Source organism: Rhipicephalus sanguineus, chromosome 4 (genome assembly GCF_013339695.2).
Source record: "Rhipicephalus sanguineus isolate Rsan-2018 chromosome 4, BIME_Rsan_1.4, whole genome shotgun sequence".
In the NCBI taxonomy this organism is placed as follows: Eukaryota; Metazoa; Arthropoda; class Arachnida; order Ixodida; family Ixodidae; genus Rhipicephalus; species Rhipicephalus sanguineus.
In genome coordinates, this window is record NC_051179.1 from 197,097,894 (window position 1) to 197,112,350 (window position 14,457).

The 14,457-nt window shown below is 51.3% G+C and overlaps 1 protein-coding gene and 1 pseudogene across 2 annotated transcripts in view; one reads left to right on the forward strand and one right to left on the reverse strand.

The window, feature by feature from the left end:
• Window positions 1-14,457, forward strand: part of LOC119391015 (potassium channel subfamily K member 17) — a 522,775-nt gene that overhangs the window by 328,791 nt on the left and 179,527 nt on the right. The window lies entirely within an intron of this gene.
• Window positions 1-14,457, reverse strand: part of LOC125758368 (uncharacterized) — a 42,438-nt pseudogene that overhangs the window by 1,040 nt on the left and 26,941 nt on the right.

A 14,457-nucleotide genomic window follows, 5' to 3' on the forward strand; every position in this document is an offset into this window, starting at 1 on the left:
TATGTGAGGGATTATTGGTCAGCTGCAAGCTCGTAAAAAAAAAAGAATGTCAGTTGAAATATGAGCGGTAGTTTAATGACTGCGGTTTCACAGTATATGCGAACTGGTAGCGTAACTTTCATAGAAGCCCATGTATCAATTAGCTGGCGGCTCGTTCCCAGCGTCGCCATCTACGTATCGAGGCGACCACTAACAGCAAGCAAAATATGAAAAAACTAAAATGTGACATCACAGCCGGAAGCGGTAGCGACGTCGCGTATTTGCACCAGGGCTGGGCAGAGATACTCAGAAAAGTATTCCGGAATACAGATATCGAGATACATGAACTGGAAGCCTAAAATACAGATACTGAGATACATTTGCCTTTAACGTAACGGGATATTTCGGAGATACTTTTGCAATAAGACGAAAAAAGTATTCCGGAATACAGTTACAGCGATACAGATACTGGAATACTTTTTTTATTTCAAGGATGCTCATACTACGCAAAGACACTTATTAGTGCAGCATAACGTTGTAATTAAAGTTACAGTGCATCGAAACGTTCAGTTCATTTATTTATTTATTACAGTACCATCAGCGCCATTAAGACATAGCAGGGGAGGGGGGGGCGGACAAATTACATAATTAGTAATAATGACATAATTACAAGTATCAGTTGCAATAAAAATACACTATTTCACAGCAACACTAACAAAGATTGGACACCGAAATCAACATACTTGGCGAACAAACTAAGCTATGCTAGAAATAGCACACTTTAAGCAAATCACTCAAATCACTAATGAACACCAGTGAATTGATAAAAAGCACACATTTATTTTGAAGATCTGCTTTGATGAGAAGGCTGCTGTGTAGGCTTCTCAAATAGGCGGTCTTCTAACAGCGTCGGTTCAGCCTCAGCACAAGATTCACGAAAGAAAAAAAGTCTGTCTACCGCTGAAGGCGAGCACAAATTCATGTTATAGTGAATAAATGCCGCCTTTATAGCCGGATTGCCCTGCACCGTGGCGATATTTCTTCTCGGGTCATCTAGATACCGATATACTTCCGCCCTCACTTGGGTTGTTCTGACTGTTCAGAATCCGAAGTCGGTCCCCATCTTCAGAATCCTCAGCCGTCTGACCCTGTCGGCTTCAATGAAGCTGTCACCGCCACCGACGCTCCGAAACAGGCGAAGTCGGCTCCGACGGTGGGGGAGCCCGCTACCACAAAAGACCGTTTCACGCATGTAATCAATTAGGAACGCACCCTGACATTGGAGAGGTGGCTGAAAGCGCGTCAAAGATAGCCATCTTCTAGCCCTTTCGGCCCTGGCGGTGTCAATTGACACCATCACACAACATATATCCCCTAGCACCTCGGAAATGAAACCAAAACTGTCCATTCTTGGGGGAATACTTCTTCAATGATCCCCACTGTGATTAACGCCAAAATGGTGACATGCTTGCGGAGCTAGGAGCCGCAAACAAGAAGGTTGGCCGAAGTCATGGGTGACGCCGAGGCGGGTCAGCTGAGGCGGGTAAGCGCCATTTTCGAGTCGACGTACCGAAGCTGTTTCAATGAGTATCACACTGAAAAATGAGACGTGGTTCACATTTTGTGTACTCTAGTGAGTAGCAGGAAAAAAGATGCCATTTTTCTCATTTCACAACCGCTGAGCCCTGATGACCTAATTTGATGTCATATCTGTAAATCCATTAATACTTGCACGACTGGCTCAATTTTTCGTTTGTGGTCTTCTTAGGTCATAACTATTAAGAAAACACGCGCAAAAAATGTACCCGACAAAAATAAAAAATCCAGGGCTGAAAGGACTAGTCACTTCCGCCGCGACTACGGGAACTGCTTTTGGAAGTGCCGCCGCTTTGAGAACTGAACGCACGAGAAGCATCGCAAAGCCTGTTCCCACGCGGGGGGGGGGGGGTCGCGAAGTAATCGCTTGCCACCCGAAAGAAATTAGGCGTGCTGCACTGACCTTGAGAGACATCGACTTTCGTCGGCAGAGGCCGACAACACTGCCCCCACGATTCTGCCGTCTGCGGCGTCGCGCGCTTTACCAGCTTTACCACATGGACCATTCTGTGCTTGAGGGGAAACCATCGCCGCCCTATCTGTCGGCGACCGGCGGCGCGCCTTTGCTTGTCTTGGCACAAAAAAGAAAAAAAAACGTCATTCCCTCATTGGAAACACGCCTCAACTCATTTCCGACACAAAAAAAACAGTGTAACGAGATACCCGTGTCCCGCATAGTATCGCGATACAGGCGATACATCGTAAATGTATTTCACTACTGAGATACAAATACATTTTTCAAATGTATCTCGATACAGAAATACAGATACTCAAAACTATCTCTGAAATACTATCGCGATACTCTTGTATCGCGATACTGCCCAGCCTTGATTTGCACTACATTGCGCGAAATTGCAATTTTTGTTAATTGCTGACCTTTTACACGCTTTTGATAACTGCGTGATTTTATTGCGTCTTTATGGCTGGCGAATTTCGTGCGCGAGAATAAAGGAAGATCAACAAGAAAGATTGGGGAAGCAAGCATGTTTTATTAGCCAAATTGTGTACTTGCAATATACACCAAAATACTTTGCAGACGAAGCAAATTATGATACAACCGTTCACTAGCACAATAGCACAATACTTCGAGAACTCACGTTGTCCAATCGAGGAAAGCCACTGGAGCGAAACAGCAGCCTTGAGAGTATCAATCTGGCCACCTTAGAGCACAGCGTTTCTTCGCTTAGCGTGCCGCATTCACCGTCACGAAGGCGAGGACACGCCGGCCGTGCGCTAGCGAAAGCAGTCTGCAGTCACAGGCGCGGTTATCCACACATTCTGTGAGCTAGTTCAGCTTCTCTGAAGTGTAACGCCAGTAAATTAACACATAAGCAATATAATTACCTACGGAAGATACGCACGAAACCACGGCGCAAAAGTGATCGATGCCTCGTTGACCCAAAAATGCGCCGAACACAAGCCCGCACTTCAGACTTCCTGCACACGCCGCCCATTCATGGCGCTCGACCGAAACAAATGGGGCAATCAACTATTTGTTCAAGTGTAAGATAAGCCGTAAATGTCTAGTTTACTTTGGCATATAGAAATTTAGGAGCATTCGAAAAAAAGTTCTCTTGAGTTTTTGGTTTTCATTATTTGTCCCCTCCTCACCTAGTCGCGCTTCAATCATACGGCGGGCGTGAAAGCCTGTGGCAATAGGTTTTCGATCACTTCTCGTTCCAAGTTTCGCGACCTATATTGCCACGCCCACTTCTTGTTTATTTTGATGTATTCGGGTTTGACCAACAAGGACGGTTATCAGCGCTCGACGCTGACCGCGCCGCATTGTTCGAGAAGATTGGCGATTGTAATAGATCGCTTTGTTAAGATTGCACACAGGACGCGAATAGTCTAGATTATTCCAGAGTTTGCGCCACCACCAGTGATAAGACAGGAAAGTTCGATGCGTGGTGTATAAAAGACGGCGCGCCCCAGCCACGAGCAGTTTTTTCTACTGCCGACGCTCTGTTCGCCGCTGTCAGTCTACTGCTGTAGTTTGACTTTCAGCTTCCCGGCCACAAGTTCGGCCAAATAAAGAGTTTCATCTCGGAAGTGCTGACTGCTGCCTGCGTGGACGTCACAACCACGTGACATCTAGAGGAGGTGCTGTTCGTTCATGTTCCGGACGCCCCAGTCAAACCGTGAACCCAGCCCAAGTCGTGGCGAAGACACAGATACCATCACGGACAGTCGAGCCAGCCGCAGACTAAAAGGACTCCTAGTACGGACTCCTATCGGACAAGCCAAAGGCCACGGCGACAAACAAAACAGGCACGATGACGGCCGCGGTGTCCCCTGAAGCAATCGTGATGCAGCCACACAGAGAGCCGCCAACCTTCCATGGATCACCAAATGAAGACCCCGAGACCTGGCTCGAGACGTCCGAAAGGGTCTCAACATTCAACAACTGGGACTCCGAGGACAAGCTGCGCCACGTTTACTTTTACCTGGAAGACGCAGAGAGGACCTGGTTCGAAAATCGGCAGTCCACACTTCGAACCTGGCATGTCTTTCGCAGCGCTTTCTTAAGACGTTCGCAAACGTCGTCCGAAAGCAATGGGCTGCAGCCTTGCTGGAGACACGGGTCCAGCTCCCAAATGAAAGCGTGGCCATCTTTGCAGAGGATATGAATCGACTGTTTCGCCACGCTGACCCTGCCATGCCTGAAGAGAAGAAGGTTCGTTTCATCATGCGAGGAGTAAAGGAACATCCCTTCAGTGGACTTATGAGAATCCACCGAATACCGTCCAAGAATTTGTCTCTGAGGCCACAACCATCGAGAAGACGCTCGAGATGCGCACCCGGCAGTGCCATCGCCGCGCATTTCAAGACAGCGCAGATGTTCACGCTCTCGGCTCCGACGACTTGCGCGAAACGATCCGAGCCATCGTGCGAGAGGAGCTGCGAAAGCTTGCACTTTTTGCACAGCCCGAAGTGACGTCGATTGCTGACGTCGTACGCGAGGAAATCCAACAGTCACTGGGTGTTACTCAGCCAGCACCACCCCAGCTGCAAGCAATGAGCTATGCTGCTGCAGCCCGACTCAACGCTTCACTTCCTCGCCCACGTCAAGACGCCGCACCGCCCCAGCAGTTCCGCCGCCAGGCACCACCGCCGCCACCACCGACGTCATACCGCCCGCCAGCCGGCCAGCTATACACGCCTAGGAAGACCGACGTTTGGCGCGTCTCCGACCACCGCCCACTCTGCTACCACTGCAGAGCAGCTGGCCACACCAACCGCCGCTGCCGGTAGCGGCATATGGGACTGCGTGGGTTCGCCGTTGACGAGCCGCGTCCACACAAGGGTGAAAGACCACGTCACATCGCTGACCACCTCGCAGGAACGCAGTGGATGCCCCGACAGCCTTCCCGTTCGCCGTCGCCAGGCCGCTATGTCTCACCGCAGCACTGCCAGTACAGTGGCCCAACCAGGTGCCGGTTACCTAGCCCGTATCCGGAAAACTAAGGGCAGCAAACGATGGAGGTGCGGTTGCTGTACGACGAAATACCGAAGATCCTCCGCCGCCGACGACGACGCCACGACGAAATCTAAGTAACACGACGAAAGCCGAACGGAGGCCTGACGTCGAAACTTCGCGGCTAGAAAACCTGACGACGCAACGGGGAAGCAGCGAAACAAACCGACGTAGCCTTGACCCGACGTCACGACATAACTGCAACGCGAGACGACGAACTAGCGACCTCGACATTCTTATCGACGGCCACAGCGTCACAGCTCTTGTCGACACCGGAGCCGACTATTCTGTCATCACTGGACCGTTCGCCACGAAGCTGAAGAAAGTTAGGACAGCCTGAGAAGGCCCCGAAATCCGGACAAGTGGAGGTCATCTAGTTACGCCGGAGGGCATCTGCACAGCGAGACTAGCCATTAACAACCGGAGATATCCCGCGAACTTTAGTCCTGGAACGTTGCTCGAGAGATGTCATCCTTGGTATGGACTTCTGAAGCCTTCATGGTGCAGTGATCAATCTGAGATCCAAGTCAATAACACTGTCCACAGAAAAAACACTACCGCCGTACCCGCCGCCAGGGAAGCGCGGCTTGAATGTGCTGGAAGACCAGGTCAGCATTTCCCCTCGCCGTCATCATTTCCGTCGGCCCTCAGAAATCAGCAGACCTGGAAGGCGTCGTTGAGCGCGATCAGCACCTGCTTGTGAACTGTCAGATTTGCGTCGCAAGAGTCATGGCCGAGCTGCGTGATGCCCAAGCAAAGGTAGTGCTGACAAACTTCAGCCACGGATATAGGCACCTCAACATTGATACGACGGTCGCCTACATCGAAGAATTCGTGGACGCCAGCAATGCTTTCGCCCTGTTCGACGCTACCGAACCCGCTTCGCCGGATCGAGGTCTCCAAACAGATTACGACGTGAACCCGAGCCTCCCGAAGCACAAGCAAGACCAGCTTAGAGCCTTGCTCCTGCAATTGAACGACTGCTTCTCCATCGTTTGCTGAGGGCAGCGCGACAGACGGGACGGTGCATTAATGTTCGTCTCAGGGAGCACCACACAGCCGTCAAAAATCACGCCAGCACGAACTTAGCTATACATTGTAGAACGTGCCATTGTGAGCCAATGCTTTATGAAACACGGGTAATATAAAGAAATTTTAACCAAACCTTTCGCGAAATTGTGGAAGCATACCACATACATATAAATCAGAGCGCATGCGTCAGCCGAACTTCGGTTGCTCTGCATAATAAAGAAGTGCAGTTTTTGAAACATGTAATCAAATGAATCCCTATCACGACAGACACGCGCCACGTGATCATTTTTTTGTGTGTACTTATTTACTGCATGTGTGATGAAATAAATTAGTTGTCAGTCAGCGCTTCTTTGTGTACGTGTCTCTCAGTCCTCAGTGCGGGTCGCGCTGCCCTCAGCAAACGATGGTCAACTACCAACTCGCCCAACTTGCCGTTTTGACTGCTTCTCATCGTCGTCAAGAATTCGACAGACCCCAGTCGCGAAACATCGCATCATAACAGAACGAGGAGCCCGACCAATCCGTCAGAGCCCGTACCGAGTTTCGACGCGAGAACGCGAGGCCGTTAAGAAACAGGCCGAAGAAATGCTGCGCGACGACATCATCCAGTCGTCCAAGAGTCCGTGGGCATCCCCCGTGGTGCTAGTGAAGAAGAAGGATGGGACTCCACGTTTTTGCGTCGATTATCGTCGCCTGAACAAAGTCACGAAGAAGGACGTGTATCCCCTTCCCGGGATAGACGATGCCCGGGATCGATTACACAACGCAAAGTATTTTTCGTCGATGGACCTCAAGACCGGTTACTGGCAAATCGAAGTCGACGAGAGAGACCGAGAAAAGGCTGCCTTCATAAGACCAGACGGCCTGTTCGAGTTCAAGGTCATGCCCTTTGGTCTTTGTTCGGCACCCGCGACATTCCAACGTATCATGGATACAGTACTGGCTGGCTTGAAGTGGCAGATTTGACCTCGTGTGCTTAGACAACGTCGTTGTGTTTTCCTCAAAGTTCGACGAATACCTTCGGCGCCTTGAAGCTGTAATTCAAGCAATCAAGACGTCCGGGCTCACCCTGAAGCCTGAAAAGTGCGCCTTCGTGTACGAGGAGCTCCTGTTCTAGGGTCACGTGATCAGCAAGAATATTGTTCGCCCGGACCCGCGGAAAACAGGTGCCATCGCTGCCTTCCCGCCACCCACTGACAAGAAGTCGTACGCCGTTTTCTCGGCTTGTGCGCCTACTACAGACGCTTCGTCAAGAAAACCTCACGAAGGCCGACGTGCCATTCAAGTGGGAAACGGCGCAAATCGAAGCATTTCAAGCACTGAAACGACGCCTTCAGGTGCCTCCGGTACTAGCGCATTTTGACGAATACGCCGATACGTAAATCCACACCGAAGCAGGGAGCGTAGGACTCGGCGCCGTCCTTGTGCAGAAGACTGACGGGCTGGAGAGAGTCATCAGTTATGCTAGCCGGTCGCTATCAAAGGCAGAAATCAACTATACCACAACAAAAAAGGAGTGCCTGGCCATCATCTGGGCTACATCAAAGTTTCGCCCCTGCCTGTACGGCCGGCCCTTCAAAGTTGTGAGCGACCACCACGCCTTGTGTTGGCTAGCTAACTTGAAGGACCCTTCAGGTCGCCTCGCATGGTGGAGCCTACGACTTCAAGAATTCGACATTGCCGTCGTTTACAAGTCCGGAAGAAAACACTCCGACGCTGACTGCCTGTCTCGCGCCCCCGTCGACCCACCGCCGCAGGACGCCCAGGAAGATCACTGGTTCTTGGGAACCATAAGTGCCGACGACTTCGCCGAACGACAGTGAGCGGACCCAGAACTCAGGGGCCTTGTGGAATACCTCAAGGGTAGCACCACCGTTGTTCCGAAGGTATTCACGCGGGGACTTGCGTCGTTTTTCTTGCGCACCGGTGTTCTCCTAAAGAAAAACTTCTCGCCACTTAGAACCGATTGCCTTCTCAGGGTGCCTTCCACATTGCGACCAGAGGTCCTCCAGGCTCTGCTCGACGTCCCGACGTCTGGACACCTGGGTGTTTCTCGCACGCAAGCAAGAATACAGGAAAAGTACTAGTGGCCACGCCTTGCCGCCGACGTCACTCGTTACGTAAAGATCTGCCGGGACTGTCAGCGACGCAAGACACCACCGACTAGGCCAGCCGGACTTCTGCAGCCTATCGAGCCACCTCGACGGCCGTTCAAGCGAATCGGGATGGACTTACTGGGGCCGTTCCCGACGTCCAACACCTGGAAACAAATGGATTGTCGTAGCTACCGACTACCTCACCCGCTACGCCGAGACAAAGGCCGTGCCCAGAGGCAGTGCCGCCGAGGTAGCGAATTCGTTTAAAACATCGTCCTGCGTCATGGCGCCCCAGAGGTCGTCATCACCGACAGAGGTACAGCGTTTACTGCTGACCTCACTCAGGCAATATTGAGATACAGACAAACAAGCCGCCGCTGGACCACAGCGTACCACCCACAGACCAATGGCCTTAACGAGCGGCTAAACAAGGGCATCGCCGACATGCTGGCCATGTATGTCGACGTCGAACACAAGACGTGGGATGCCATCCTTCCGTATGTGACTTCCGCATACAGCACGGCCATGCAAGAAACGACGCAAATGACGCCTTACAAGCTAGTCTACGGAAAGAGCCCGGCAACGACGCTCGACGCGATGCTACCAACCGCCACCGACGAATACGATCTCGACGTCGCCGTTTATTTGCAACGCACCGAAGAAGCTCGACAGCTCGCCCGCTTGCACATCAAGAACCAGCAGCGGGCCGACAGCCGTCACTATAATCTTTGATGATACCACATGGAGTACCAACCCGTGACCGTGTGTGGATCTGGACGCCGATACGCCGACGGGGACTTAGCGAGAAGCTTCTGCGACGATACTTCGGACAATACAAGATGATCCGACGTCTCGGCGCCCTAGACTACGAGGTTATCCCGGACGGCATTACAAACCCTCAGCGCGCCGCGCGCGTCCTGAAGTCGTCCATGTCGTATGCCTTAAGCCGGTTTTTGCGCGGTAGCAATGATAAGGACTGTACTTTTTGCTTTATTATTCCACTTTATTTGTGTATGCACTTGTTTTTTTCCCTTCTATGTTCTGTCACAGGCATCGGGACGATGCTTTTTCAGAGGGGGGCAATTCCAGGCCCACTTCTTGTTTTATTTCGATGTATTCGGGTTTGACCAGCAAGGACGGTTATCAGTGCTCGACGCTGGCCGCGCCGCATTGTTCGAGAAGCTTCGCGATTGTAGTAGAGCGCTTTGTTCAGACTGCACGCAGGACGCGAATAGTCTAGATTATTCCAGAGTTTGCGCGAGCACCAATGATAAGACTGGAAAGTTCGATGCGTGATGTATGCTCATGGCCCCATCCATGAGCTCATGGCCCCAGCCATGAGCAGTTTTTTCGACTGCCGACGCTCTGTTCGCCGCTATCAGTGTATGCTGTGTATCAGTGTACTGCTGTAGCTTGACTTTCAGTTTCCCGGCCACAAGTTCGGCCAAATAAAGAATTTCATCTCGGAAGCGCTGACTGCTGCCTTCGTCGACGTCACGAGCATGTGACAATATAATTCTACCTTGGCGGTTTGCTGCAAGAGAAATCATTGCCTCGAACCGGCACAGCATTCAGCCGAGCGCAGCACGCTCGCATGGGCGCCCCCGCGTAAAACCCCTTGATTTTGAAAGTAGCGACACTCTCCTCCGCACACGCGTTTTCCTCCTCAATTCTCCTCGTATTTCTGCCCTCCCCTGGCCGGCACGGTGCGGACGGCACGCTGAACTCTCCACTGGCTCGCCGCAGCCGCATTAGAATCACTGCGCGCGCTTGTTTATTCGGCCCCTTGAAGCATTAAATAAGAATCTGTCGCTTAAAAACCGTCGTGACGAAAGTGGGCTTCCGATAGGACATATTGACAAATATATACTTTTTAAGACGCTTCGATAAATACACGCAGATGCGTTTAGAAAAAAAATGAGTATACCAAGTGCCGGCAGAGCGGTTTACTTCTCCGTCGCCGCTTCGGCTGTCCGTAACGCGGTGTTGTATTAGGCGCATGTAATGTATGCAGCATAAAGTATAGTCGAGAATTTCGTTCCTAATTGTTGTCTTGATGAGTTCAAAGAAGGCAGCCAAGGAGAAATGTGGTGTTTTACTTGAATTGCTCGAAATGAGTGGGCCGGAAGCCTTTTTGTGCCAATGCCGCTGTCAGACACGTACGCACGAACATATATACACATGCGCGTACGCACGTGCGCGCATACACACACCATATACACACACATGCACATATACATACGTGCACACACGCGATACTGACACGCAGGCAGGCACATACATACTCACGCACGTACACACGCGATACAGACATGTATGCACATACACACAGCATACACACGCGATACAGACACGAACGAACGCACATAGACACACACGCGCGTACACACGCGCTACAGACACGCACGCACATACATACACACCCGCATATACATGTAATAGACACGCACGCATATACATGCACACGCGATACAGACACGCACGCACATACATACATACATACGCCGGCGATACAGGCACGCACGCACGCCCGACATACATGCACGCGCGATACACGCACTCACATACATCCACACGCGAGTACAGTCACGATAGAGACGCACGCACATACACACGCGCGAATACACACAAGCGCACGCACGCACAGGCGCACACATACACACACGTACGCGCGCACACGCACGCCCCAATACAGACATGCACACACACATACGTGCGCGCACGCACAGGCGCGAAGACACATACACAAGCGCACGCACATCATGGCGCGCACGTACAGAAACCTACGCACACGCAGGCGCGCACATGCACTCGCACACACGCAAGAACACGTGCGCACACGCACCTACGCACGCAAGCGCGCACATACAAACACGCATGCACCCGCACACACATGCCTGGAGGATTGACGCCGGGAGGGTTGATGGCGTACGCGAGCAACTAAAAGCGCGCGGAGTTTCCTTGCGCGAACTTTTCGTGACGTCAGGGTCACCTGATTGGGATGTATCGCGCGTCACAGCCACTCAGCGTTGCGGATGCGCCGGTTCCACGAAAGAGAGGGTGAAAAAAGAGGAGGTTGACGGCGCGACGAGAGTGCGGCGGCGTGGATAAAACAGCGCCGTACTTTTCAACATCTAGGGGTTTTACCCCCGCGTTGATCGCGGTGACCCTAGTGGCAGCTTCTGTCCCTGTATGAAACTGATTGCGGAGTTTCGTGACCAGAAAAGCATTGAAGGACTCCGGCTATTCGCGGCGAGATTGACCTATAGGTGGCAGCACCGTCACCCCGCTAGTGTGGATACTGGTTTCGTGTGGTGTGTGTAGAAGTGCACGGGGCTTCTGTTTTCACATCGTGATTTTGTGTTCCATACCCGCAGAAAACTCTTCGTTATCGATGGTGAGGTTTTGTTCGGTGCCACAATGCCGCACATACTGCACAGATCCAGGAATAAGCTTCCATTTTTATCCCACCGACGCGGAACGTCGCCGACTGTGGCTCGTTAGGCTTCGTAACGGCAGGACGCCTTCCAAGTACGCGATGGTGTGCAGCAAGCACTTCGACGACGGTGCATTCGCGTTCGCAGACGAGAAAGAATGGTGAGTAGTCAGCGATAACTTCGCTAATGTGTGCATTTATATGCTTGTTGCTGCTGTGCACTACGAGCGTGAAGACGGTCGCAGTAAGCGAACGCTTGGGGAAGATTCGCTGTGCTTTGATTTTCCTACACTTCCGCAGGAAAATTAAGCGAGAATCATTCTAGAAAGAAGAAAATTAACTCATGGAATATATTCTTTGTCATTCATGTACCGTCTCCGCTGTGAATGCAAAGTTTGTTCGCGCTTGGCTATGAGTCTGTTTAAACGGGAGTCCCCGAGCCCTTTTGTATATAGTTCGCGCATGTTCCATTGTGTTTACACGGCCGCGAGAACAGTTCTCAGTATTCCGCAGAGCAAGTACGTGCACCGAAACGCGGCAAGTGTGTATGCATGATCTGGTGCATAGTAAAGGGTATCGTTTTATGAGCCCTCATACACCACGTAAGCGATGAAAATGAGCGATCGAGTTTATCGCCACTGCTTGTCTTGATGAATATATTTTTCTCGCTCGCTCTCTTTTTTTAAGGGTTTTCGCGGAAGAAATTGAGGCCTGACGCACTTCCGACACTGAACTTGCCACAGCGCGAATTTGACAGGCATAAGCTACCTCGCAAGTACACGGGTGTCTTTGTATACATTTCGCCACAAGTTATAATTGTGCAAGGCAACTCAGTTTTGCGATTTCCGTGTCATTCCATTTTCTGTTCTGTTTAGGGGACAGTTTAGGTACCGAAGTGTCAGACGTGCCTTGACAGAAATATTTCTCTGCAGTGGGACCAGGACCGTACACAACTAAAACTCGTCGCGTAACCTATAAACGACAGTCCCGAAGTTATACACCTAACCACAACGCGCAAGTGCATGAGAGCCTTTTTTTTTAACCACGGAGCCGCTAAAAGGCTATATTCACATGAGATTTAATACTTCTCATCTTTAGGACAACGCCAAGTGCACTTTGCAATGCGCTTGAACCACAGAGCGGCACCTACACTGATATGACTCTCGTGAACGGACGTTACGACGACCACACACAGCACTCTCGACAAGTGCACTCACTGATCTTATTACAGTACATATACAGCCGATCAAAGCTAAATGCTTCTTTACATGTTGTTAGGCATACGTACGAGCGGTTAAAGTTGTACCAACGCAACGGAACAAACCGCCTTTTGAGGCCTTGCATGACGTACGCGCACATGCAAACACAACGCGGCTAGCAGACGACGCATGGAGCAATCCACACTAGGCGCGCTTCAGCCAGTATCCGCCAGGCGGCGACTCCGCTCGATCTAGCGGCCAATACTATTCGCCGCGAGATCGGGCTACAGGTGGCAGCACCGTCGCCACGCCAGTGTGGATAGGCGGTCGTCGGCGCGTATGCAAACGCACACAACAGCGCTTCGTTGTGAGCGATTATTATTTATTTATTTTTTATTTATTTACACAATACTGCAGACCTTAATTGGGTCCATGCAGGAGGGCAGCACATAAATACATACATTCACAGAAACCACAACGAAATTCACAGAAAGCACAACGACCCGATTTCCGGCAAACAAAATGCGTTGACTGCAGATTTCTGGTAATATGTGCGCTCGTCGTTCCCGAATTAAAGCACGAGGCGGCGCCGAACGTTACTATTACTTGTGAGAGAGGCGCAGTATGCCAACGAAAGGGGTTGCTCTCCTTCGGCAACAGTCGGCGTTTTCGCAATGGATGACGTTTTCTTATTTTATTTGTACATGTGCAGCTTGTTTTCCACATACAACGCACTGCTGTAGCGCGTCTGAATTAAGTATTTACTTCTTGTTCATCTGGATACCCCTCAACAAAAATGAAGCCGGTATGGGCCTGACTGGCTGCCCAGGCGGCGCTGCGAAAACGGTGCTAAAAAGCGCCCCCTACGACAAGTTCTTTAGTTTCGAGTAGTCAGACTGGCGGCCGCATGCAGCACTAAGCTCAGATGCGCAATGGAGCCGCCGCTGTCGGTTGTGCTGCGCTTTGGATCTCGGCCAATTTCTGGCGTGGCTGAGTTCTTCAGGCCAAGCAATCTGCGTAAACGCAAGAAGCTCGTCATCGTCAAGTATGTTTACGACGTGCAGGAGATTGAAGGAACCATTTCGGCGCGCTGCAACTCGCAAGTGCAGCGAATCTCATACGACGTTGAACTCGAGTTAAGTTTTACGAGGCATGCTCGCTCGATTAACGACAGTGCATAAACGAAAAGATTGCTGTTAAGAAAGCCGACATGATTTGCATTACACGACGAAACGGAATCAAGAAAGGTCCAGTGACGAAGGCTAGCCGTCGGCGGCCCGAATGAGCGCATTCGCGTCGTGTGCCGTTTTCTGCCGCATTAAGTCGCAAACACACTTTTTCCCCATGCACGGTCGTAATTTTCAACATTTGCTTCTAGGGAATTCGTCAAATTCTGTCAGCGTGCGGTGGCGGTCGAGAAGCGACGGCGCGCAATGTTTACAGCCGGCCGCTGGAAGCAGCCAGCTGTAAGCTGCCGGAAAAATCGTAGGCACATACGCATGGTGACTCATGGCATCGTTTTTCTCGTTTCGCACGAAATGCCGGCTGCATATCCTCGTGATCGCCGTCGGCAGCCACGGCGTGCCGTCTGGACTGCACACAGGGAATATATACATATATAAACGCGTGCATGCGCGTACG